This window comes from Balaenoptera ricei, chromosome X, assembly GCF_028023285.1.
Source record: "Balaenoptera ricei isolate mBalRic1 chromosome X, mBalRic1.hap2, whole genome shotgun sequence".
Taxonomy (NCBI): Eukaryota; Metazoa; Chordata; class Mammalia; order Artiodactyla; family Balaenopteridae; genus Balaenoptera; species Balaenoptera ricei.
In genome coordinates, this window is record NC_082660.1 from 130,650,198 (window position 1) to 130,677,896 (window position 27,699).

The window sequence follows — 27,699 nt, forward strand, 5'->3', positions numbered from 1 at the left end:
CCCTGATGATTAATCAATTCCTGAAACACAAACAGGATGAGGTATTTTCCCACCACAGTTGGTATTTCCCACCAAAATATTGGTTTTATTTTGCTTTTGTTTTCCTCTTATTTCTCCTGTGCAATTTGGCACTTCTAGCTGTGTGTTTCAGGTGATAGGATGAAGGGGACTTAACGACTTTCAGGAAAACGCAGTAAAATCGGGAGTGAAAATTAAATGTGATATCTTGTGGTGCCCAAACAAGAACCAATATCCTAAGTCTGTTCTGGTACATTCTTTCTAATCTTTTAAAGCATAAAAATAGCTAACCTGTATTCAGAGCTGAACATGTGTCAGGCACAGTTCTGGGCACTTAATTCATTTATGCCAAACAACAACCTTATGTGGTGTGGCAGTATTTTTTTTAAAAACAGATTTATTGAGGTATAATTCACATACCATCTGATTCATCCATTAAAGTACACCATTCACTGGTTTTTAGTATATTCACAGATATGTGCAACAATCACCACAAGCAATTTTAGTGCAACTCATCAGCCCCCAAAGAAACCCCATACTCCTTAGCAGTCACTCCTTATTTCCCCTCCCCTCAGGCCCTAGAAAACACTAATCTATTTTCTTTCTCCGTACATTTCCCTACTCTGGACATTTCATATAACTGGAGTCATATAATATGTTACCTTTTGTGCCTGGCTTCTTTCACCTGGGATAATGTGTTTGAGGTTCATCCACGTTGTAGCATGTACCATACTTCATTCCTTTGTATGGCTGAATAATATTCCATTATATGGCTAGACCTCAATTTGTTTATCCATCCACCCACTGAAGGACATTTGGGTTGTTTCCAGTTTCTGGCCTTTGTCAGTAATGCTGCCATAAACATTCCTGTCCAAGTTTTTGTGTAAGTAAATGTTTTTATTTCTCTTGGGTATAGACCGAGGAGTGGAAGAGGCAGTATTTTTATTATCCTTATTTTACAGGTGAGGGAAGTGAACAGTTGAGAGCAAAAGACGTGGAGCTGGGATTCAACCCAGGATGGCTGGTGCGGGAGCCTGTGCTGGCTTTGAACCACTAGTTATACATCTCTTTTTCATCAGAAAGGCAATGCATTGAGTGTCACTGATCTAGTTGAGCATACTGGCTTTAGAGTTACATGGATGTGAGTTCAAATCCTGGCTGCCCCACTTAATTACAGTGTGACCTTGGGCAAGTCAGTTAATCTCCGTGAGCCTTGGTTGCCTTTTCTGTAGAATTGTAGTGAAAACGACATTGCTGCATCATGGGCCACTGTTTCTGTGAGGATTAAAAGAAATACGACATGTGAAAGGCTGAGCATAAGACTTGCCTGGCACACAGTGCTCAGTAGGTTTTCGATATGATTATTTTAGCCTCTCCTGCAGCACCTAGGGTGGCACCAATAAAGCCTAGTTTGAGCATTATCAATGTTGTCACTGAGTGCCAAGACAGAGTTGGAGTCTTTCAAAGGAAAATGGTCTTTATGAATTGCAGGAACTCGAGTAAGCCCCCTCTAAGCTTGAAGAATGACCCAGAGGCAGAAGAGCCCATGATTGAGCCAGACGGACTTGGTGAGCAGGACCAGGAAGCCAGCTCTGAGCCATTGTAAAGCCTTTCCTTCCAGCGAATCGGTGTTTTCAGGAAGTCCAGGCACCTTGGTAAGGTTTCTCATCCATGCTTGATGTACATAATCGACACGAGTGACTGCATAGTGGGGTGACTAAAAGCAGGGACTCTGGCACCAGACTACATGCATCTAAATCCCGCTCTCTCACTTACTTGCTGTGGGAGGTTGGGCAAGTCACTTAACATCCCTGTGCCTCAATTTCCTCATTGGTGAAGTGGGAATAATTATACTGCCTACTTCACAGGCCTGTTGTGTGGATTAAATGAGTTCGTAGACATAAATCACTAAGAACACTGCATAGCACAGATTAAGTCCTATATACTGGCCCACTGTCACTACAGTTCCTGTTACTATTCCCATCCTGTTGAATTGTAGCCAAGCGTATTTCCAAAGGCTTGTTGGCCCAGTGAGATGATGTGTACACGGGTTGCTTCTTGTTTCTGTTACTATTACTGCATAACAAATGACCCCAAAACTTAGTGGCTTAAAATAACAACCATTTTATTAAGCTCACAGATTCTGTGGGCCAAGAATTAAGGTGATTCTTTTGTTCCTTATGGCATCAGTTAATGTCCCTCAGTGGCGTTCAGCTGGTGTATGGACTGGTCTGGAGGATCTATGATGCCGTTACTTCCCTCTCGGGTGGCTGGGCGGGGATGGCTCAGATCAGGACTGCCACCAGAGCACTTTCACCTTGCCTCCCCACGTGGCCTGGGCTTCCTCACAGCGCGGGACACTCTTACATGGCGGCTCAAGGCTCCAAATGTGAATGCTCCAATGCACAGGCCTTTATGACTTAGCCTTGGAAGTCACGCAGCATCACCTTGCCATGGAGCTTGTAGGTCGTAAAGCCAGGATTTGAACACACATCTGTTTGGCAGCAGAGCTTGTATTTGTAATGAGCCTTTCTTCTTGCTCTGGGGAAAAATAGGATGTGTAGAAAGATCTCTTGTTGGTATGGTATAATGATAACTACATATGACAGTTTTCACTGAAATTATTCTCTTGATTTCCTCCCGTGGTCACTTTATTACAGATAAATTCAGCTGACACTTCCATTGCATATGATATGATTTTGAGAGAAGGGGAGGGAAACAAAAGGAATTCCTTTTTCTCAAAGACAGGTTTATTCTTGCTCCCAGAGAGCTCATAGTTTTCACTTAACTCAAAAAGAAAGAAAGAAAGAGAAAAGAAAAGAAAAGAAAAGAGAAACCCATGAGCCAATTTGAGGAAGCAGCAGCTGGGAGCCGCTAAGATACATTTCTCTGAATTACCAAGTGTTATGTGTAGGGGGAAAATGGGTTTATTGAAATGCAAAAATATACAGTACATGTTATGCTAAAAAGTGCCTATGGTGTAATTTAAATTTAGTATGCTACCGCCCCCCGAAAAATCTATTGTGGAGTAGGCTCACTTTTTCTATCTTGAGATTGTCTGCCCTTAATACAATAATTACAGTGATTACACAATCACTGTTTAGAGGGATCAATGATTTTAATACGACTGATGTCATATGTAGTGAGGTCTTTTGAAAACATCATGCTTGTGAATGACTCAAGGCCAAGTGCTGTTGAAAATCAGGTATGTGCAGGTTTCTTTGTTTCATTAAGACGACCTTGTCTGATAACATGGAAAAACGACAATTCACATCACCTGTTTGGCAATTTTAGTGCGTTCGGTCCTAAAAGTGAGCTTTACCAAGCCCTCAAGAAGAAGACAGTTGAGGATTTAAGGTTATCGTATTTTCTTAGGTGAGGATTCAAGAGAGATTCTCAATGAGTTGAGATTCAGGTAATATTTCTTGAGTACCTTCTCTGTGTCTGGCACCCTGCTAGGTATTTTCATCTCTGCTAGTTTAATGAATCTTCCTAACAACTGTTTGTGATCACCATGATTAGCTCCAGCTTTGTAGATGAGGCAACTGAGAGTACCCTTTGGAGGGAGGGGTACTGCCTTTGTGATCCTGAGCAGCCTCATTGCTCTCAGAGGGGGCTAGGCTTTCCTTCTGTCTGCTTCCAGAAAGCCCATACTACATGTTCATTCCCAGTTCTTTGCATAATTATTAAAGTACCTGGGTGATTCCTTGGTTACTTTGTTTCTCTCGTTAGCATTGAAACTCTAGCAGGTCAGGGGCCTGCCTTGTGCTTCACTGTACCCTCAGTACCTAATCCATTGCCTGGTACATAGTAGGTGCTCAATAAACATTAATTGGCAGACTGACCCCACAGAGAATGATTGACTTGCCCGTGATCAAATAGTTGGCATCTGCGATAAGGAAGAACAATTAGCAAATTCACGACGCATGTTTCTGTTTGTACTCCAGCAAATAAACTAATAGTTTAAGGATTAGGTTCTGCCTGATCAGAAATATGAGTGTAAGTAGCAGTGGCTGAGTCAGGTTTTCTACTAAGAAGTGTTAAGGCACGAGAAATAGAAATCAAGTTTACTTTTTTAAAAAATTTTTATTTTATATTGGATTATAGTTGATTTACAGTGTTGTGTTACTTTCCGGTGTATAGCAAAGTGACTTAGTTATATATATGCATGTATTGATTCTTTTTCAGATTCTTTTCCCATACAGGTTATTACAGAGTATTGGGTAGAGTTTCATGTGCTATGCAGTAGGTCCTTGTTGATTATCTATTTTATATATAGTAGTGTGTATCAGTTAATCCCAGCCTCTTAATTTATCCTTCCCCGTCACCTTTCCCCTTTGGTAACCATAAGTTTGTTTTCTGAGTCTGTGAATCTGTTTCTGTTTTGTAAATAAGTTCATTTGTATCATTTTTTAGATTCCAAGTTTGCTTTTGATAGTTATTCATAGCAGATTCTTGCATTGGTTTAGAACATGACCTTTGGAGCCAGACTGTCTGGGTTTGAATTCAGTGCTAGTATTTTCTCTGTGTGTGACCGCAGGCAAGTTACTTAACCTCACTCTACCTCAGTTTCCTCATCTGTAAAATGGGGATAATCATAATAGTATCTACCTCATAGGAAAGTTGTGAGGATAAAATGATTTAATACAAATAAAATGCTTAGAAACATACTTGACATAAAGTAAGTGCTATATAAGTGCTATTTGTAGTTCATTGCATAGTGTCCCCCCAAAACTCATGTCCAGCCAGAACCTCAGAATGTGACCTTATTTAGAAATAGGGTCTTTGCAGATGTAGCTAGCTAAGGATTTCGAGATGAAATAGTCCTGGCTTTTGTGTGGGCCCTGCATCCGGTGGCTGGTGTTCTTATAAGAAGGGGAGAGGACGCAGAGACACAGAAAAGAAGGCCACGTGGAGATGGAGGAAGAAATTGGAGTGACACATCTATAAACCATGGAACGCCAAGGATTGCTGGCAAGCACCAGAGCTAGGAGAGAGGCCTAGGACAGACTTTCCCCAGCGAGGCAGAGGGGTAGCCAGAGTGCCAGCTGAGAACCCAGGGCCAGCTGCTCCCCCTGCGGCCTTGCCATCCCTGCCAGCCCCCAACTTGCAGGCCTCTCCAGCCCGCTGCTCTCTGCCCTCTTGTCACCACATCCCTGCTGTGTTTCCTTCTCCCGCGGCCACCTGACCTTCCTTCCTGTGGTTTTTTGCTGGGCCCGTTAGTGGCTTTGTCCTGAGCTTAACTGCTTTCCTTATGGAAGTAACCTCTTCATGGAATGTTCTCCTCCCCCTCCTGCCTCACCTGAATCCTGGCTCCAGTGCAAGCTGTCCATTCTCCACCGGATTAGGAGTCGTTTCTTCAGCTCCCCATTGACACTTGCTGCCTCTGGCTGCTCTAACCAAGTGCCACCCGTTTCGGGGCTTAGAACAAGAGAGATGTATTCTCTCACAGTTTTGGAGTCCAGAAGTGTGAAGTAAGTCTCACTGGGCTGAGGTCAAGATGTCGGCAGGTCTGCACACCCTGTGGAAACTCTAGGGGAGAATCCATTCCTGGCCTCTTCCAGCTTCTGGTGGCTGCCAGCAGTCCTTGGCTTGTGGCCCCATCACTCCAATTTCTGCCTCTGTGAGCACATTGGCTTCTCCTCTTGTGTGTCTGGGGGTGTCTCCCTCTTCCTCTCTCTTATCAGGACACTTGCGATGGCATTTAGGGCCTGCCCAGATATTCCAGGCTAATCTCATCTCAAAATCTGTAATTTAGTCATATCAGAGGTGTCCCTTTTTACAAATAAAGCAGCATTCGCAAACTCCAGGGATTGGTCTGCACGTAGATGTTTGGGAGCCACTACAGCCTCTCACGCCACTTCTGACCCATCCTGCTCCCTGCAGTCATCTGTGGTGTCTTGGTCACGTCCTCACAGCTCCTCCTCCAGGGCTTGCTCTCCATTCTAAGGCCGGCCACGTCCTGGGTGGTTTCAGTCTTCATGCCAACAGCTCACGTGCCAAGCTGGTCTCACAGCTCTCTGGCCCCTTACAGAGTTTCCATTCTCTGGCCACTCCACTCTTCCATCCGGCTTTCTCACATCCTTGCCTCTGTATTCCTGCTTTTTTTAAAAAAATTAATTTATTTTATTTTTATCATTATTATTTTAAATTTATTTTTGGCTGCGTTGGGTCTTCGTTGCTGCACGTGGGCTTTCTCTAGTTGTGGCGAGCGGGGGCTACTCTTCGTTGTGGTGCACGGGCTTCTCATTGTGGTGGCTTCTCTCGTTGTGGAGCACGGGCTCTAGGCGCGCGGGCTCAGTAGTTGTGGCGCACGGGCTTAGTTGCTCCGTGGCATGTGGGATCTTCCCGGACCAGGGCTCGAACCCACGTCCCCTGCATTGGCAGGCGGATTCTTAACCACTGCACCACCAGGGAAGTCCGATATTCCTGCTTTAAAAAAACCAAAACTTTAATAACTTTGAACCGAGTGTATCCAAAATATTATCATTTCCACCTGTAATCAATTTACAAAAGCATTATGAGGGATTTTACTCTTTCCTTTATGCAAAAATCCTCAAAATTCAGAGTGTATTTTATACTTATAGCATGTCTCAATTTGATGCTAAGTTTACATTGGAAGTACTTGATCTGGTTTGAAATGTGGCTGGCTAGTGCACCCGAGGAACTATTTTTTTTATTTTAATTAAATTTAATTAAAGAAATTATAATTGGTTCCATTATTGGAAAACTTTTAAGTATGTGTTTGGGACAGCTTGGCTATGTGGACCCATTCCTGCTTATTTGATCCCCGCTTGACCTGTGATCCAGTTAGCAACCCCCCCCCCCCCCCGGCTTCACCTGGGGCCCGGCGGCCCTTCCTTGCTTGCTAGTCATCGTTCTCGTCCGTCCCCCAGAACAGTGAGTTTAGATACCCGCTCCCACCTGAAGCCTTATGCCCGTGGGCTACGAAGACCTTTCTAGGCATCTGAATTATCTGCACGAGGTCTTATAAATAAGAACCCTAGACTCTACCTCTCATGTAGTCTGTACTGTCTCTAGACTTAGACATTCCTCGTGGCTTTTAATCATCCCTAATGTGTTTTATATAAGGAGGTTAATGCATTTACATTTTTCCAATAATCCTCTTACTATCCTATAAGGGAAAGTAGCAAGTTTGTTGCATTAAAATACAAAACAACAAAGCTGAACTCTCTGATATTTGAATCCCAGCCCAACTTGGGTAAAGATTCAAATACTTGGAATCTCATCTGGATGTTTAGCCTGTCCTCCTTACCGGAGGAGAAAAATACAAATGAGTAGGAAATGACTGTTCCTACTGTATGAAAGTAACCTTAATTTTATCAGGTTCTGTTTATAAAGCTTCCAAAGAAAGGTAATGTTTCTTTATTTTGCAGCCTCATTTTACTGCTGTAGGGAGAGGTGGGAATGTCGGAGTCCAAACAGTTTCTGATTGCATGGGAGCAGTGATCTGCTACAACACCATCCTCTGTCCCTTTGACCCACCCCTACTGCTGGAATTGGTACATTTGAAACAGCAAGTGGAAGTTTCCTTATACAGTCTTACCTCATCCATTGCTTTCCCTGTTCCTTGATTTAGACCTGGGGACATTCCAACAAATGAAACAAAAATAACTCAAAGAATTCCTGCGGCGATAAAACCAGGCCTCCAAGACCAAGTTGCACTCTGTTCTGGCACTGAATTTACTGTGAGTCTCTGCCCAGCAATGCAGGCCCTTTCCTCCATTCTGCCAGAAACAGGACCTAAGCATTCTTGGTCTTTATGGATAGCTCGTTTTAGATCTTCCCTCAAGGATATGGATTCAGCTGTCCATATTGGGGTTAGGTTCCATGTATATGGCTTTCAGTATTCTAACATTTTAGTTAACCTGCCTTGTACAGGGTACTGAGCTGGGTGCACACAGATGACTAAAGACATGGCATCTTTCTGCCAAGAGCTTATATAGTTATGTGGAAAGTAGTAGCAGAGGTGTGCTGGAACTAGTTTGAGCCAGCTCATAAGAGCTCATCATTATATTTTTAGGAATTTTTGAGAGCAGGTTGTTAAACACAACCATTATTGAGAATTAAATTATGTAAGTCTATAATAAATAAATTTTATTAAAAACCAAGGTAATTCATTCATTTCTAATTGTTTTACTCTATTATTGTCTATGCTCTTGAGACTCTTTACCTCTATTGTATCTGTATGGTTGAAACACTATATAATTGTTTACTACAGAACATCTTTGTCTTCACAACTCTGTGTTCAGTGAGTGACATCAGATTGATGGCTTGAAATTGACCCTGATGGGAATATTTACACCATGGAAACTGGCAAACACTGTAAATAAGGGCTTTTTTTCAGAGTCCAGTGTTAAATATCTACAAGTGCACTGCTGGGTTGGGTGGTGAAGGAGCTAGAGAAACGCCTCTGTAAGCAGTAAGTGCCATTGTAGAAGTTCAGAGCAAGTTGTCCGTTAGAATTAGGGAAAATGCTTCAGGGAGGTGATGATATTTGAGAAAGACCTTGAAGGATGGGTCAGATTTTATCAGGCAGAGATTGAGAGGTCTGGTATCCTTGACAGAGGGAATAATGAGTAAGGTCATGGCAGGCAGAAAGCATTGGACATACTTGGGGAAAAGCTAGGAATGTATTTGGCTGACCTACGAGGCCAGTGTAAGGTGGTAGTGAAGATAAGGATGGGAAAGCCTGTTGAAGCCTAATTGTGGAGGGTTTAAAAGTCACAGTGAGGAACTTGTACAAAAGTCAGTGGGAAATGAGGAATCATAGGAGATTTATGAGCAGAAGCATAACATCTTGAGAGCTGTGCTTTTGAAAGATTATTATACAAGGTATATGCACTGGGGCCAGAAGTGGGCGGTCCTTGCCTAGTTAGGAAGTCATTGCTTCAGTGCTGTGCAGTTAATAAGGATGTGACTAGAGGTACTGGTTCAGGAAGGAGAAAGCAGAATCCGGATGCAAGAGACATTTTCAATGTAGATTTCACAAGCCTTGGCTTGTGATCATCTGTCTTCTGATGCCAGCATTTGTATAAGCTTCTACTATTATCTGGTCTCTTGGCCGTGTGATAAAAAAAAGTATATCAGCAGATAAAATGCATGCTTTTAATGGGAACTGTGGATGAGTGCTTCACTAGTCACTTTTTATTTCTAATTCCTGAAAGGAGATGTGCCTAATATCTTTAAGGTGCATTCAGGAGGATGAATAATAAGATTTAAAATGTTTTGTTTGGCTAAACTAATTCTAGGAGTCAATGTAATAGGCAGCTCCCATGGCCATGGTTCCACAGCTTGACCTTTAGAAAATCAGTATGGTAAAAGGTTAAAATGGGACCTGGAAAAACCAATCTCTCTCTCTCCCCCTCTCTGTCTCTTTCTCTCCTCCCCCTCTCCCCACCCCATTTATTTTTCTCTGAAAATTAAATCAATATTCTTTTTTCTTTAGCAATATCCATGAAATCTGGCTGTGGAGCCATGGGATTCCACGAGAGGTGTTTGGGTGCCCTCACTGTACCCTGAGAAGGAGAATTAAATCAAGTACCAAGAATTTCATTCCCAGGAGGATTTGTGTGTCCAATCTATCTTTTTTCCTTTCCCCCCCTTTCTTCTTCTTTATTGAAAACTCAGGAGTATCATTTGTGTCAAAAGGTGCCTGAAAGTTCTCCAAGGTAGTGATTTGACAAATTCATGGTCAGACTTCAGCACACATGCAGTTGGTACATTAGGTCCCTCAAGAACACCAAGTTTAATGCCTTACTTCTGAGATTTCTTAGCAAAGGCAGCTCCCCATATTCCTCCATCTTGAAATACAAGAGAGATAAGACTGCTGCTGGCACCAGTTTAAGATGATTGTGCTTAAACTTGCCAAAGAGATTTGTATGTGGAATTTACCTTCATGCTGAGTGAGAAGAGTTTGTGGCGATCCATCACATGAGTTGGAGGGGACACTGGAAATGGGGGGTGGGTGGGAACAAGGACACCAGGAGGTGTCTGGAAGAGGCCGTGGGGGAGGATTGGAGTGGATATTGCAGAGGTAGAGCAGGAGAGGGCCTGGAGGAGGATGGATCCGATGAAGTGGTATTGATGGGCTGAGGTGTGGTGAAAGGCACTGAGTGGGCATGGCTACTGCCCAGGGGGCAGTTGGTTATTTGCTTTATTGCTTGTGGGCAATGCCATGAAGGGAATGCTGGGGAAAGGATATAAGGGTGACCTGCTAGCCTGGTGGTCCCTTTGAAACTTGAGTCCTGGGACCTGGCATCCTGGGCATAGTTTTGCTTAGATAGTGGGTTGTTTTTAGAAGGTTAGTCTGGGAAATAGATTGGAGGAGGGATGCAATGGGCTGAATGTTTGTGTCCCTCCCGCCCAAATTCACACATCAAAATCCTAATCCCCAAGAGGATGGTATTTGGAGGTGGGGCCTTTGGGAGATGATTGGGTCAGGGAGGTGGTGCCCTCATGCATGGAATTAGGATTCTTAGACGAAGAGGCCAGGGACTTCCCTGGCGGTCCAGTGGTTAAGGCTCCATGCTCCCAATGCAGGGAGCATGGGTTCAATGCCTGGTTGGGGAACTAGGATCCTGCATGCCTCACGGCGTGGCCAAAAAAAAAAAAAAGAAGAGGCCAGAGAGCTCTGTTGCATTTTTCCACCCTGTGAAGATGCACTGTGAAGCTGGCAGTCTGCAACATGAAAGAGCATCCTTTCCAGAACCCGGCCACGGTGGCACCCTGATCTTGAACTCAGCCTCCAGAACTGTGTGAAATACATTTGTTATTTAGAAGTCACTCAGTCTGTGGTACTTTGTTACAGCAGCCTGAATGGACTAAGACAGAGGGCTTTAGGGGTTCAAGAAAACTCCTTTGTTGAAAGCACTCCTGTGCTCTCAAAGGTAACCCAGAGACAGGGTAACCCAGTTCTCTTCCCCTGAAAAAAAGATTTGTGCCTGCCATCACTGTTTGTAATTCCAGGTGCAGGTTTCACACTCCAATTCCCAGAATAAAACTGTCATTCCAGTGGAAATCTCTCTGTGACAGAATCCCCGAGCCTAGTCAGTGGTGCACTTAGTCTGAGAAGCAGTCAGTGTGACCCCATCTTGACATTCCAGGACAACAGAAGCACCTGGACTGTGTCTTGGACTCCATTATAACCAAATTCAGTGTAAAGTAAGCCAACACCAAGCCAGCTTTTTGTTGTTGTTTTGTTTTGTTTTTTTGCTTTTATTTTTGGCTGCGCCCATCTTGCGGGATCTTAGTTCCCCGACCAGGGATCGAACCCAGGCCCCCTGCAGTGGAAGGGTCGAGTTCTAACCACTGGACCACCAGGGAAGTCCTGCCAAGCCACCTTTGATCCTCCACTGTATTTGAGCGTGATTCTCACGTGGGGGTGAGGAAGCTTCTCATCTCCTGTCCCTGGATAGATAACTACTGTATAAAAGTTCGTCTTTTCCAACGTTGTGTTGGGCAGTGGAGACAGTTACCTAGTAACCTTTATTTCATCCTGAAGCCAGGCCTTGGATTGGCTTATGTTATTCCAATAGCGATACCAGAGGAGCAGTGAGAAGAGGGAACGGGGAGCTTGGCAGCAAGAGATATTAGTGGAGATTTCAGAGGAGGAAATAATTTGTGAACTACATCTTTTATAGTTGTTTTCCTTTGTTCCCATTATAAACCTTGCATTGTCGATTCTTAAGATCACCTATCCAGAGAAGATGGGGAATGTCTAACTCTTTGCTACTGTTCTCTGCCTTATGCTTTGGCCACCCATGTGCTGCTGTTTTATTTGGTGACTCTTAAGTGGTTGCTTCTTCATTGCCCCAGCACGCCAGCATTTATTTTGGCTTAATGGCCCATCACCCCATTTTATATTTCCTAACACAGTAAAACCTGAATTATTAGGTGAAAGAACTCGAATTTACTTTAGGGAATAGTTTGTTTCTCCATTCACAGTGATCCCTTACCCCTTTGCTGGAGGGACTGGTTTAGGTATATCCAGGCCCATAAACCACAGGTTTTAAGATGAGCTGGGTCAACAGAGTCCTTTATTCTTCCAAGGGAGATAAAGTGAACAGTTGATTCTTTCTATCTGGGATGCCTTTCAGAGAGCAGCTTAAAGACAAAGTGCTATCATCTTTGGGTAAACATTAAAAATCCTAGGACACCTCTCCCAAGGATGTTCCTTACACCTCCCGATTTTGTCTTTCCCCAGATCACTGTGTTGGGAGCTTGTCATTGGTTGCTTGAGTCACGTGCCATTGGCCTCTCCAAAAGTAAATCGTGCCCTGGCTTTTTTGGCCAAAGCAATCCCTCAGCCCATATGTAGAAGTTCCAGTCCAGATGATGGCCACTGCTGTCCTGAGAGATGCTGAGGCAGGCTGGGCCACCTGGCAGCCTCCACGTAAATGGGCTGTGGCCACAGCAGTGCTGCAGCCTCGCTGGAGACTTGTGCACTTCCCAAAGGCCGTCCCATAAACTGTGGATTTCCTTGAGGACCGTTTGAAGAAGCCGACTCCAAAATGGGATATGTAGGCTGTTTTCTGACTGCACAGTTTTTCAGGAAGGGAAACTAATTTCATATCTCCTAAAGCCACTAAGCCTTGACTATGAGAACTTTAGGAACCCTGACTTCTAGCACTCAGCTCTTTGCTGCTCAGCAAACAAGATTGTTCTTGTTGTTGGCCTTGAATTCCCTTTTAGGTTTCTATAAATATATTTGTCCCATTTGTTTGAGTATAAGTGTGTCTCTCAGGAATATGATTTTCTTTTGCCTTATTCCTTTACTGGTGGTTATTATCGTGGTGAGCCTTACAGAAAGACATGATATCAATGGCAGGGGTGTGTTCATTTTCAGAGGAATGAAAGCACAGAATGCCATCAAGCTCAGGCAGCCTATGATGTGAGCTTACAGCCGCAAATTTCTTATAACCTTAATTATGATCCTTTATGTTTTTCATCTTTTATCACCTTTCAGATGACATTGTCAAAGCAATTAAGACGCCCAGGACCGTAACCGTTTGAAGATCTCATTCTTGATATGAGAAGACTGACAAATGACATCATTTATTCTGAGAGCGGGTTGAATTTTAGCTTCCCAGTCAACATATTTGCAAGCATCCCTGGCCTTTCGGCTGTTAATTTTAGGGATTACCATAGTTAGTATTCTGCCATTCTTCACTAGAGAAATAAATGTCCTTCATGAAAGAGAAAGTGTGCACCAAACTGGAAACTGCTGGATAGCTATGAGGATTTGGAGGGTCAGGGAAACAAAAGTCCAAATCCTTGCTAAAGCAAACTGTTCTGATCTCTTTGCCACAGAATCTCTCCTCGCTGTTTCCTCTTAGCCCCAATCTTGTATATCCCTAAGCCAAATGCCTTATTGCTGTGAATAAGAAATCCTCTTTTAGAGTGTGCGTGTGTCCTGGCAGGAAGGAGAGAGCCTGGCCTGGCTGCAGCTGTGGGGACGCTGCAAGGCTGAGGTTCGTGGGGGAAGCGTGTCTTGCCCAGAACATCTGGGGCCAGGAAAATCAAGAAGGGGTGCATCCTGAGGGAGGTGGGTGGGGCTGAGGTCAGAATGCCAAAGAAGGGAATAAACTGTTCATTAGAAGAAAAGAAAGGTTGAGGAGCTACTGTGGAGACAGGGAAGAAGAGAGCCGGGGAGAGTGGGTCAGAGGCCATGGGTTGAGAGGTAAGTGAGTGGGTGGACCTGGGAAAACTCTTGTGTGGTAGGGATAGGGAGCTGTGACTTGCATCTGGCTTTTTATTTGCTTTCCTTGCCAGGTGCCTGGGAGAACCAAGCACATTTCCAACCGTGATCACTGACCCTGATCAACTCTATCCTGGACTTGGGAAGCACATGCCTTCCTCCAGTGGTGAGCAGACTTTTGCTCGTGGGAAATAATTTTAGAAAATAGAAATATCCATTGGCCTCACGTTTCCCTATTCAAAATGAAAATCACTGTATGGAGTTCATGGTAAAAAAGGCAAAGACTTACAACTTAGCTTACCAACTTTATCGAAGAACATCTATGAGAAAATCAGTACTGCTTTTTTTTTTAACATCTTTATTAGAGTATAATTGCTTTACAGTGGTGTGTTAGTTTCTGCTGTATAACAAAGTAAATCAGCTATACGTATACATCTATCCCCATATCCCCTCCCTCTTGGGTCTCCCTCCCACCCTCCCTATCCCATCCCTCTAAGTGATCACAAAGCACCGAGCTCATCTCCCAGTGCTATGCGGCTGCTTCCCACTAGCTATTTTACATTTGGTAGTGTATATATGTCCATGCCACTTTCTCACTTCGTCCCAGCTTACCCTTCCCCCTCCCCGTGTCCTCAAGTCCATTCCCAACGTCTGCATCTTTATTCCTGCCCTGCCCCTAGGTTCTTCAGAACCATTTTTTTCTTTTTTTTTTTTAGATTCCATATCTATGTGTTAGCATACGGTATTTGTTTTTCTCTTTCCAACTTACATCACTTATGACAGACTCTAAGTCCATCCACCTCACTACAAGTAATTCAATTTCGTTTCTTTTTATGTCTGAGTAATATTCCATTGTATACATGTGCCACATCTTCTTTATCCATTCATCTGTTGATGGACACTTAGGTTGCTTCCATGTCCTGGCTATTGTAAATAGAGCTGCAATGAACATTGTGGTACATGACTCTTTTTGAATTATGGTTTTCTCACGGTACATGCCCAGTAGTGGGATTGCTGGGTCATATGGTAGTTCTATTTTTAGTTTTTTAAGGAACCTCCATACTGTTCTCCATAGTGGCTGTATCAATGTACATTCCTACCAACAGTGCAAGAGGGTTCCCTTTTCTCCACACCCTCTCCAGCATTTGTTGTTTCCAGATTTTCTGATGATACCCATTCTAACTGGTGTAAGGTGATACCTCATTGTAGTTTTGATTTGCATTTCTCTAATGATTAGTGATGTTGAGCCACTTTTCATATGCTTCTTGGCCATCTGTATGTCTTCTTTGGAGAAATGTCTATTTAGGTCTTCTGCCCATTTTTGGATTGGGTTGTTTTCATAATATTGAGCTGCATGAGCTGTTTATATATTTTGGAGATTAATCCTTTCTCCATTGATTCGTTTGCAAATATTCTCTCCCATTCTGAGGGTTTCTTTTCATCTTTTTTGTAGTTTCCTTTCCTTTGCAAAAGCTTTTAAGTTTCATTAGGTCCCATTTGTTTATTTTTGTTTTTATTTCCATTACTCTAGGAGGTGGATCAAAAAAGATCTTGCTGTGATTTATGTCAAAGAGTGTTCTTCTTATGTTTTCCTCTAAGAGTTTTACACTGTCCAGTCTTAAATTTAGGTCTCTAATCCATTTTGAGTTTATTTTTGTGTATGCTGTGAGGAAGTGTTCTAATTTCATTCTTTTACATGTAGCTGTCCAGTTTTCCCAGCACCATTTATTGAAGAGACTGTCTTTTCTCCATTGTATATCCTTGCCTCCTTTGTCATAGATTAGTTGACCATAGGTGCATGGGTTTATCTCTGGGCTTTCTATCCTGTTCCATTGATCTATATTTCTGTTTTTGTGCCAGTACCATACTGTCTTGATTACTGTAGCTTTGTAGTATAGTCTGAAGTCAGGAAGCCTGATTCCTCCAGCTCCGTTTTTTCCCTCAAGACTGCTTTGGCTATTCAAGGTCTTTTGTGTATCCATACAAATTTTAAGATTTTTTTGTTCTAGTTCTCTAAAAAATGCCATTGGTAATTTGATAGGGATTGCATTGAATCTGTAGATTGCTTTGGGTAGTATAGTCATTTTCACAATATTGATTCTTCGAATCCAAGAACATGGTATATCTCTCCATCTGTTTGTATCATCTTTAATTTCTTTCATCAGTGTCTTATAGTCTTCTGCACACAGGTCTTTTGTCTCCCTAGGTAGGTTTATTCCTAGGTATTTTATTCTTTTTCTTGCAATGGTAAATGGGAGTGTTTCCTTAATTTTTCTTTCAGATTTTTCATCATTAGTGTATAGGAAAGCAAGAGATTTCTGTGCATTAATTTTGTATCCTGCAACTTTACCAAGTTCATTGATTAGCTCTAGTAGTTTTCTGGTGGCATCTTTAGGATTGTCTATGTATAGTATCATGTGATCTGCAAACAGTGACAGTTTTACTTCTTCCTTTCCAATTTGGATTCCTTTTATTTCTTTTTCTTCTCTGATTGCCGTGGCTAGGACTTCCAAAACTATGTTGAATAATAGTGGCAAGAGTGGGCATCCTTGTCTTGTTCCTGATCTTAGAAGAAATGCTTTCAGTTTTTCACCATTGAGAATGATGTTTGCTGTGGGTTTGTCATATATGGCCTTTATTATGTTGAGGTGGGTTCCCTCTATGCCCACTTTCTGGAGAGTTTTTATCATAAATGGGTGTTGAATTTTGTCGAATGCTTTTTCTGCATCTATTGAGATGATCATATGGTTTTTATTCTTCAATTTGTTAATATGGTGTATCACATTGACTGATTTGCGTATATTGAAGAATCCTTGCATCCCTGGGATAAATCCCACTTGATCATGGTGTATGATCCTTTTAATGTGTTGTTGGATTCTGTTTGCTAGTATTTTGTTGAGGATTTTTGCATCTATATACATCAGTGATATTGGTCTGTAATTTTCTTTTTTTGTAGTATCTTTGACTGGTTTTGCTATCAGGGTGATGGTGGCCTCATAGAATGAGTATGGGAGTGTTCCTTCCTCTGCAATATTTTGGAAGAGTTTGAGAAGGATGGGTGTTAGCTCTTCTCTAAATGTTTGATACAATTCACCTGTGAAGCCATCTGGTCCTGGACTTTTGTTTGTTGGAAGAGTTTTTGTTTGTTTGTTTGTTTTGTTTTTTTTTGTTGGAAGAGTTTTAATCACAGTTTCAATTTCACTACTTGTGACTGGTCTGTTCATATTTTCTGTTTCTTGCTGGTTCAGTCTTGGAAGGTTATACCTTTCTAAGAACTTGTCCATTTCTTCCAGGTTGTCCATTTTATTGGCATAGAGTTGCTTGTAGTAGTCTCTTAGGATGCTTTGTATTTCTGTGGTGTCTGTTGTAACTTCTCCTTTTTCGTTTCTAATTCTATTGATTTGAGTCTTCTCCCTTTTTTTCTTGATGAGTCTGGCTAATGGTTTATCAATTTTGTTTATCTTCTCAAAGAACCAGCTTTTAGTTTTATTAATCTTAGCTATTGTTTCCATCATTTCTTTTTCCTTTATATCTGATCTGATATTTATGATTTGTTTCTTTCTGCTAGCTTTGGGGGTTTTTTGTTCTTCTTTCTCTAATTGCTTTAGGTGTAAGGTTAGGTTGTTTATTTGAGATTTTTCTTATTTCCTGAGGTAGGATTGTATTGCTATAAACTTCCCTCTTAGAACTGCTTTTGCTGTATCGCATAGGTTTTGGGTTGTTGTGTTTTCATTGTCATTTGTTTCTAGGTATTTTTTGATTTCCTCTTTGATTTCTTCAGTGATCTCTTGGTTATTTAGTAGTGTATTGTTTAGCCTCCATGTATTTGTAGTTTTTACAGATTTTTTCCTGTAATTGATATCTAGTCTCATAGCGTTGTGGTCGGAAAAGATACTTGATGCGATTTCAATTTTCTTAAATTTACCAAGGCTTGATTTGTGACCCAAGATATGGTCTATCCTGGAGAATGTTCCATGAGCACTTGAGAAGAAAGTGTATTCTGTCGTTTTTGGATGGAATGTCCTATAAATATCAGTTAAGTCCATCTTGTTTCATTTATCATTTAAAGCTTGTGTTTCCTTATTTATTTTCATTTTGGATGATCTGTCCATTGGTGAAAGTGGGGTGTTAAAGTCCCCTACTATGATTGTGTTACTGTCGATTTCCCCTTTTATGGCTGTTAGCGTTTGCCTTATGTATGGAGGTGCTCCTATGTTGGGTGTGTAAATATTTACAATTGTTATATCTTCTTCTTGGATTGATCTCTTGATCATTATGTAGTGTCCTTCTTTGTCTCTTGCAATAGTCTTTATTTTAAAGTCCATTTTGTCTAACATGAGAATTGCTACTCCAGCTTTCTTTTGATTTCCATTTGCATGGAATATCTTTTTCCATCCCCTCACTTTCAGTCTGTATGTGTCTTTAGGTCTGAAGTGAGTCTCTTGTAGACAGCACATATATGGGCCTTGTTTTTGTATCCATTCAGCCAGTCTATGTCTTTTGGTGGGAGCATTTAATCCTTTTACATTTAATATTATTATCAATATGTATGTTCTTATTACCATTTTCTTAATTGTTTTGTGTTTGTTTTTGTAGGTCTTTTCCTTCTCTTGTGTTTCCTGCCTAGAGAAGTTCCTTTAGCATTTGCTGTAAAGCTGGTTTGGTGGTACTGAATTCTCTTAACTTTTGCTTGTCTGTAAAGGTTTTAATTTCTCCATCGAACATGAATGAGATCCTTGTTGGGTAGTGTCATCTTGGTTGTAGGTTTTTCCCTTTCATCACTTTAAATATGTCTTGCCACTCCCTTCTGGCTTGCAGAGTTTGTGCTGAAAGATCAGCTGTTAACCTTATGGGGATTCCCTTTATGTTACTTGTTGCTTTTCCCTTGCTGCTTTTAATATTTTTTCATTGTATTTAATTTTTGATAGTTTGATTCATATGTGTCTTGGCGTGTTTCTCCTTGGATTTATCCTGTATGGGACTCTCTGTGCTTCCTGGACTTGATTGACTATTTCCTTTCCCATGTTAGGGAAGTTTTCAGCTATAATCTCTTCAAATATTTGCTCAGACCCTTTCTTTTTCTCTTCTTCTTCTGGGACCCCTATAATTCGAATGTTGGTGCATTTAATGTTGTCCCAGAGGTCTCTGAGACTGTCTTCAATTCTTTTCATTCTTTTCTCTTTATTCTGCTCTGTGGTAGTTATTTACACTATTTTATCTTCCAGGTCACTTATCCGTTCTTCTGCCTCAGTTATTCTGCTATTGATTCCTTCTAGAGAATTTTTAATTTCATTTATTGTGTTGTTCATCATTGTTTGTTTGCTCTTTAGTTCTTCTAGGTCCTTGTTAAATGTTTCTTGCGTTTTCTCCATTCTATTTCCAAGATTTTGGGTCATCTTTACTATCATTATTCTGAATTCTTTTTCAGGTAGACTGCCTATTTCCTCTTCATTTGTTTGGTCTGCTGGGTTTTTACCTTGCTTGTTCATCTGCTGCCTATTTCTCTGTCTTCTCATTTTGTTTGACTTACTGTGTTTGGGGTCTCCTTTTTGCAGGCTGCCGGTTTGTAGTTCCTGTTGTTTTTGGTGTCTGCCCCCAGTTGGTGAGGTTGGTTCAGTGGCTTGTGTAGGTTTCCTGGTGGAGGGGAGTGATGCCTGTGTTCTGATGGGTGGGGCTACATCTTGTCTTTCTGGTGGGTAGGGTTGTGTCCAGTGGTGTGTTTTGGGGCATCTGTGAACTTAGTATGATTTTAGGCAGCCTCCCTGCTAGTGAGTGGGGTAGTGTTCCTGTTTTGCTAGTTGTTTGGCATGGGGCATCCAGCACTGGAGCTTGCTGGCCGTTGGGTGGAGCTGGGTCTTAGCATTGAGATGGAGATCTCTGGGAGATCTCTCTCTGATCAATATTTTGTGGGACCAGGAGGTCTCTGGTGGTCCAGTGTCCTGAGCTCAGCTCTCCCACCTCGGAGGCTCACATCTGACACCAGGCTGGAGCACCAGGACCCTGTCAGCCACATGGCTCAGAAGAAAAGGGAGAAAAAAAGAAATAAAAAAAAATTTTTAATAATAATAAATAAAAATTATTAAAAGAAAAAAAGAAGAGGGCAACCAAACCAATAAACAATCCAACAATGATAACAAGTGCTAAAATCTATACTAAAATAAACCTAAAAATCAGAAACAAATCAGTCGCAGACAGCAAACCCCAAGTCTACAATTGCTCCCAAAGTCCACCGCCTCAATTTTGGGATGATTTGTTGTCTATTCAGGTATTCCAGAGATGCAGGGTACATCAAGTTGATTGTGGAGATTTAATCCGCTGCTCCTGAGGCTGCTGGGAGAAATTTCCCTTTCTCTTCTTTGTTCGCACAGCTCCTGGGGTTCAGCTTTGGTTTTGGCCCCACCTCTGCGTGTAGGTCACCCTCAGGCATGTGTTCCCACCCAGACAGGACAGGGTTAAGGCAGCGGCTGATTAGGGGGCTCTGGCTAACTCAGGCCCGGGGGAGGGAAGGGTGCGGTAGTTATAATTGGAACGTGGGGAGAGCCTGCAGTGGCAGAGGCTTGCGTGACATTGCAACGGCCTGAGACGCACTGTGTAGTACTGCTTCTTAGTCACTGAAGTGAGTTAGTGTCTGGACACATTTGAGAAATAGCTCACTGGGCAACCACCTTGTAATATTTCCTCCTGAGATGGGAGAACAGGCTATAGTGTCAACACAGGCCCACCATTTCCCTACAGGTCCTGAGTTGCTCATCACTTCCAGGTACACCAGAGTGAGTGCTGGATATACTCTGAAATGGTTCCTGATTGGCTGCTGCTAGGGCAGTAATGGTCTCCAGATTTCTGGAAAGTAGGCCTCAGTGAGAAGGTAACATTTGAGAAACATGTATAGGAAGTAAGGACATGACCCAAGAGGATATCTGTGGGAGAAAGTCCCAAGAAGAAAGAACAGTAAGTACAAAGGCCCTGAGACAGAAGCTTTCCTGGCCTTTTTGAGGAACAGTAAGGAGGCCAATGTGATGTGGTCCCTGGGCACTATCCATGGAGATGAGAGTGCTGCAAGGCAGGGAAATCCTTTGACCAAAGGCATTTTTCATTGTTGTCATTGGCACCATCTGAGGCCCTGAGTGGGTGAGAGATGGAGGACTCTGGAATTCAATGGTGACAGACAGTTAAAATGAAGAGATATAGAAAACTGGTGAAAAGCATAGGCTTTGTAAAAAATTTTTTCAAGTTGCTCTGTAAAAGACACTGTTAAGGAATGGAAAGACAAGCCAAGACTAAATGAAAATATTTGCAAGTCACATATCTGAAAAAAGACTTGTGCCAAGAACATGTAAAGAAACCCAACAGCAAGAAAAGAAACCAAGCAATTTTTACAAGGGCAAAATATCTGAGCAGACACCTCAACAAAATAGATATACAGGTGGCCAATAAGCACATGCAGATTAAAACAACAAGGAGATACTAGTACACACCTATTAGAATGGCTAAAATCCCAAACACTGTGACAACACGAAATGCTATGAGGATGCGGAGCAACAGGAACTCTCATTCATTGTTGGTGGAAATGCAAAATGGTGAAGCCATTTTGGAAGACAGTTTGGCAGTCTATTATAAGGTTGAACATATGACCTAGCAGTCACACTCCTAGATACTTATTCAAGTGAATTGAAAACTTATATCCACAGCTCTTGACTGTTGTTTCATTCATAACCACCAAAAACTGGAAGCGACCAAGATGTTTTTCAGTAGGTGAATGGATAAACAAACTGTGGTACATCCAGACAATGATATACTATTCAGTGATAAAAAGGAATTAACTATTGATTCACTCAACAACCTGAATGAATCTTAAATGAATATTGCTAAGTGAAAGAAACCAGTTAGAAAAGCCATGATTCCATTTATGTGATATTCTGGGAAAGGCAAAACTACAGAAACAGAAAACAGATCAGGGGTTTCCAGGGGTTTGGGCAGTGATGAGGGTTCATAGATGAAGCACAGAGGATATTCTTGATGGTGGTGGAACTACTGTGTGCAATATTATAGTGGTGTATTTGACCCTACGCATTTGTCGAGACCCACAGAACTTTACGGCACGAAGAGTAAGCCTAATGTACCCAAGTTTTAAAAAATCTTTTTGGAAGTGGGAGAATCCCAGGGTGGAATGCAGACCATCACAGGAGAATCTAACTGCATTTACAAGTATATGAAGCCACCTCACTGAAGGGGGTGGCGGGAAAGGTACCTATCTGAGTAACTTTGGAAATGAGTGGAGTTTTTAAGAATATGCACATAAACATTAAATTCTAGTTAATAAGTTGTTTCCCACAGAGGCATGGATTTACAATTCTGATACGACTATACGTGTATACTGCAGCGGACCAACTAAGTGAATGGATGGCAGATGATGGGCACCGGGATTCTCACTGTTGGAGTGAGAGGAGTTTAGATGAGCAAAGGGAGGAAGCTAGAATGATCCGCATGGTACTGAATTGAAGTTGGAGACATCAATAAGAACTCATGTTTAGCTTAATATATATACAGATGGTTACATACAGAGCTGTTTATAGATACGTGTATATCCATGGACAAGGTATCCCATCTCACTGGGCCTCCGTTTCCTCGTTCATAAAATGGAATTAGAAGAAATTTGGCCTGATAGAGTTGTGGTGAGAAAGGTCTTGAGGCATATGGGACAGCATATGTATTAATAATACACATGGCTATGTTAGAAAGCACTCAATGAGTGGCGGGTATGGGTACACGTCATGTGTGTGTCTGCTCCCCAGTGGGGAGGCAGGGGCTCGTGGGGTGCCTGAGGATCACCCTAGAATGGGGTCAAATCAGGGAAGAGGGCCTACCGGCAGCACCTCCCTGGAAGAGAGTATGGAGGCAGGAAATGGGAATGGAGTTGAGAATCTGAGGCTGTGCTGTTGGCCAAGCCACACGTTTAGTTTCTCTCCAAGGTCTTGCTTCCTGGAAGGCCACCTGTGTTTAGGCGCTCCCAGGTGGGAGAGCCAGTAAGCAAGCCCCTTAAAGTGGCACTGTCATTGTCTCAATCAGTATTTCTCTCATCTGCTCCCTCTTTTATTATTCTTTAATCTTTTGGTCTCATGCGATCTGATGCCAATCTTTCCAGTGGGATGAAAATAAAGCCATGGCTCAGAGATCTGAAGATATGTTGCTTATTTATATTATTTGAAAGGAAGTGTTGCTGGCAGTATATTATCTAGTTCTGGCTTGGGTAATAGTAGCCAGGTTCCCAAAATATACGGAGGCCAGCCTCCAAATTTGCATGTACAGAGTTACTCTTTGAAAATGAGCTCTACCCGTCCCTGCTTCATTAATTTTGTGGTGCTTACTTCATTAACTAATTTCGTTTTCACTTCATTAATTTGCCCAGAATCTTTTTAACTTTTTCAATGCCGGTAGCAATTCCTCTTCCACATCTACATAATGAAAATGCATGCTTGCATTTCCCCTCCCCCCCTTTCTTCTGAAGTCTCGCATGCATACCACACTTGATTTTGCAACTTGCTAATTATCTGTGGGAAATATTTGATCCCAGTGTTTATTCTCAGTGTTCCCAGGATAGTTTTCTGCAGTTTTTTCCTTCTACATTTAGTTTTCATGTTCAGGGGCAGAGCCTAAAAGAAGACCTAAAATGTTTTGGCTTTAAGATCAAGGTCAGTGCCCCTGAATTAGATGTTTCTGGGACCTTTGAATCTAGTTTCTTACCTCTTCTAAAGAAGAGACAATGTCATATTGCTCTTTTGAATTCACTCTGTGCCTATAATATAATAATGACCTATGCAGGTACTATGCACCAGGCACTAAATTCTAACAGGGGGAAGTCCCTTTACAAAATCCAAACCTAATTTGTAATGGGAATTATAGAAAAGCACTTGAAGATGACAGTGCAGACTGTGCTTTTCTAAAAAATGTGTGGCACTGGGTATGAGAAAATACAAAATAGGGAGAAGTCAGTTGTACAAGTTGAGCGCTGCATACCTATATGAACTCAGCCTGTGGGACAGTATCCACCCTATGCTATGGAAAACATGTTGGTCTTCTGAGCTCTCATGGGATTCAAGTTGCCGAGGAGCAAAAGGAGTCCCTAGTTATCTCATTACTTCACAGTAAATGCTGTTCTTTGATAAAGAGCTGAGCCGAGACCTCCTTTGCTGGGCTTTCATAATTTAGACTTGATTATTCTTTGTCAGTTCTGCCAAGTTTTTTTGAAAGAACATTTTCTGATGTACCCCACAGCTGAAATCAAAGGCTGAACCTAGTACAAATTTTCAAAGAAATATCATCTGTTTTAAGAAATTACTACAGGAAGCCCCACATACCAGACTGGATGAATGATTTGCCTGACCCAGTAGGGCCTTTCCATCTGCGAAATAGCCCACCCTAATGTGTGTTCCTCAGCAGGGGTGGTATATATGGGAGTTCGCAATAAATCTTTGTAAAACAAATGAGACTATCATACAATGAAATTTGGTGTTTGTTATATATGTTATGTATTATATATGTTTGTTATGTATGTTTGTTATATAAGTTATATATAATTTGAACATTTAAGAAGTTTTAGAAGAATTTGCATCCTGGCTAAAGACAGAATTAAGGAAGACAGTTATTAAGTAGCAACATAACAAATTTCTTTCCTGTACAAGTGAGAGTCTGTGCTGAGGACAGCCTCCTAGTCAGTGAAAGCTGCTTCATTTCCGAGGTAAGTTTCATAATCACAAGTCAAGCATTCATAATATAGGCAGGTTCATCCCATTTTTCTTTGGTTTATGACACTTCATAAGGCAGGAGGACCTAATTAAACAATGGTTAGCTTTTGGACTAGGAATATATTCTCAAACACAGTGAATTAATTAAATGCAATAAATTAATTTGATCATTTTTTTTCCTACTGTGGCTAATATTTGACATTTGGTATATTTGTTGTAAAATTATCAACTCCAAATTTTTACTACAAAATGAAAGGGCTGTTTTTCTTTCCTTTCCTTCCCTCTCCTCTCCTCCCCTCCCCTCCTCTCCCCTCCCCTCTCCTTTCCTTTTCCTAAACAAATGCACCAGAATTTTTCTTACTCTAAATGAGTATTATCCTTCAGACTAGTCTCCTTGATAAAAACACACTTATTCCAATGATGTTGCAATTGGTCAAACCATTTTGGAGCTCTTCTCTTCATCCATTTATTCCTTAAGTATTTATTAAGTGCCTATTTTGTGTCAGACACTTTGATAGGTCCTAAAGACAGAGTAGAGAACAAGGCCTGGCCTCTGACTTCCCACTTTTCTGTCTAGCCTCATGACACTGCCTTCAGACAGTTGTGGTCCTCATAAGAAAACCACTTCATCTAATACTTACTTTTTCTTGCCAAATCTTTTCTATCAGACTGATTCCCCACCTGATTCATTACACATGTATCTGAATGAATTTTTACAAAACAACAACAAAAAAAGAAATTACCACTTCAGTATCCTTGTTTCTGTCCTATACTCTGCCTCCTCTGGATTATTATGACTGGTCTCCCTGCCCACTACTTTAGTTCTCTACCATCTAAGATCCTTCAAAGGCTCCCATTACCCAAAAAATAAAGTCAGCATCACATTTCTGGTGTCATCTCTTGCCCCATCTCCTTATTTTCATTCTTAGTAATCTGGGCCACCTCTTTATTGGGCTGGTGCATTATCTAAGACCTTGCAAATCTCAGGCTACCCTTCTGTTACCTTTATATGTTTAAGACAGCTTTGCTGGGGCTAAATTCTTAGGTCACCAGTACTGTCCCTCAAAACCCTCTAGATATTGCTCCTTTGTCTTTTGGTAGTTTTTGTTGAGAAGAGCAAAGCCTGGATAATTTGATTTGAGTTTTTGTTTGTTACTTGAATGCTAACAGGAATCTTTTCAATAACAATTTTCCAGGACATATCTGGGTATATATTTATCTCTCTTTGGTAATTTTGTCTGTAATGTGTAACATGGTGAGATTCTCCAATATTCAATCTCAGTAATTTTTCTAAATGAGAAAGTTTTCTTCTATTGTAACTTTGATTATTGTTCCTGACCCACTTACTCCGTTTACTACCTCAGAGACATCTGGTACTGGTAGGTAGACTGTGTAACCTACCTCCACAATGGTTATTTTTTTCTCTAATCTCTACAAAGCACGTCCTTCCATTCATTTCTTTACTTTGGTAATTCAGATTTCTGTGGTGTCAAGTCTATTCACTCCTTCTGATTCATTCTTTCATCTTGACTGTTACACTTTTTTGTTCAGTTGCATCTCAGGAACCTGGTATGGAAGACTGTATAAATTTCTAAATGAATATGGAATATACTTGTTTTTCATTTTCACTTTGGTTGCAGAGAAGACTCATTTTTTTCCTGACTGTTTCATAGCTGTATTAAAGGTGATCTGGGGAGGGATTTTCGGGTGACCTCACTCATGTCTCTGTCTTCCTGGAAGACATTTAAACACAATATAAATGCTGAATTCTGGGAATTTTTTTAGCATATATTAAAAGCACTAGCATGTATTTGCTGCTTTAGCCATAACCTGGATAGGGCTCCCATTTTCTGTAACTATATTGCTAGTTCTTCCCTGTAAGTTATAGTACTTTATGTTGGTTATTGTCTTTGGACAGAACATACACAGCTACAACTCATTTTTCTTCTCCATGTTCTTATTTTTTTCTTATCCTTTCCATGTCTGTTTTCCTTATTTCTTAATGAATTTAGCACCATAATGAATTCTGCTAATAGCTCAATTAAAATACTACATGAAATTTTGATCATTTATTTAACTTTTTTTTCAAATTGAAAATGACTTCATTGTTTTTCTGATTACAAAATTAATGCATACTCATCCTATAAAAACAAACAATACAGAAGCAGGTAACTTGTTCTAAAAAGAAGTTCATAGAAGGGATAAATGATATAATATAGATGATAATTTGACTTCTGGGGAGGTATTAACGGAAGTAAATTAGGATGCCTAGGAAAGAAGTAGTTAGGTGGGTAGGTGCTGTTTTTATTCATTTTATGAAATTCTTAAGATAATGTTTGGACCCCTAGAATAAGTAGGAAAATCTTTTGTCTGATAACTCTCAGAAACTGCTAAATACTTAGAAAACACAATTATGTAATGCTCAAGAAGTATGTAGTTCAACTATCCATTTTAAACTCAGATGCTGTGCATGTTTCTAACTAGCTGGGATGCCTGCATGTTTATGATAGAGGGAGCATTTAATGGGGTTGGACAGACTGGAGTTCTCGACTCCAAAATACGGATGATGAATTGCAAATTCCTCCACTTGATCCCTATGGGTTATGGTTTCCTCCTTAAAAGCTGTATTTGAATGATATATAGTGGCTGGTAATAGCATCTGGCTCAAACCTTGGAACTCCCTTTGGGACTTTGTAAAGCTTATGGTTTTTGTTCATATTCCTTTATTTTAAAAGCATAGCTTCCATGTTCTTCTCAAAAAGACCATTATTTGGGGCAGCAATTAGTTGGGCAATTAATAAGTCCTTTCAGACATAAATGTGTATGTATGCAGGTACAGATGTGAAGGTAAATGTGACTATATATATATAAATAATGTATATTTTCAAGAAAAATAGAAACTTACCTTTGACCAGCTACATGGTATCTTAGCACCAACCAAGTGACTGATGAAGCCATTCTGATTTTATTTCCATTTTTAATGTAAATGTATACCTTTAGCTACCTGATTGATTGTCCATCATTTCCAGAGAGAGTGAAATTCACTGTGGGAAGGTTGCTTCTATGCTCATTCATTCCTTCGGTCATCCATTAATTTAATGAGAACCTATTATGTGCCAGGCACGGTAGTAGCTTCTGGGTAAACAGACAGAAAGGGGGAGAAGGGGCTTTGTTTTCTATAAGCTAATAATACTCTAGTGGAGCCTACAGATAATTACA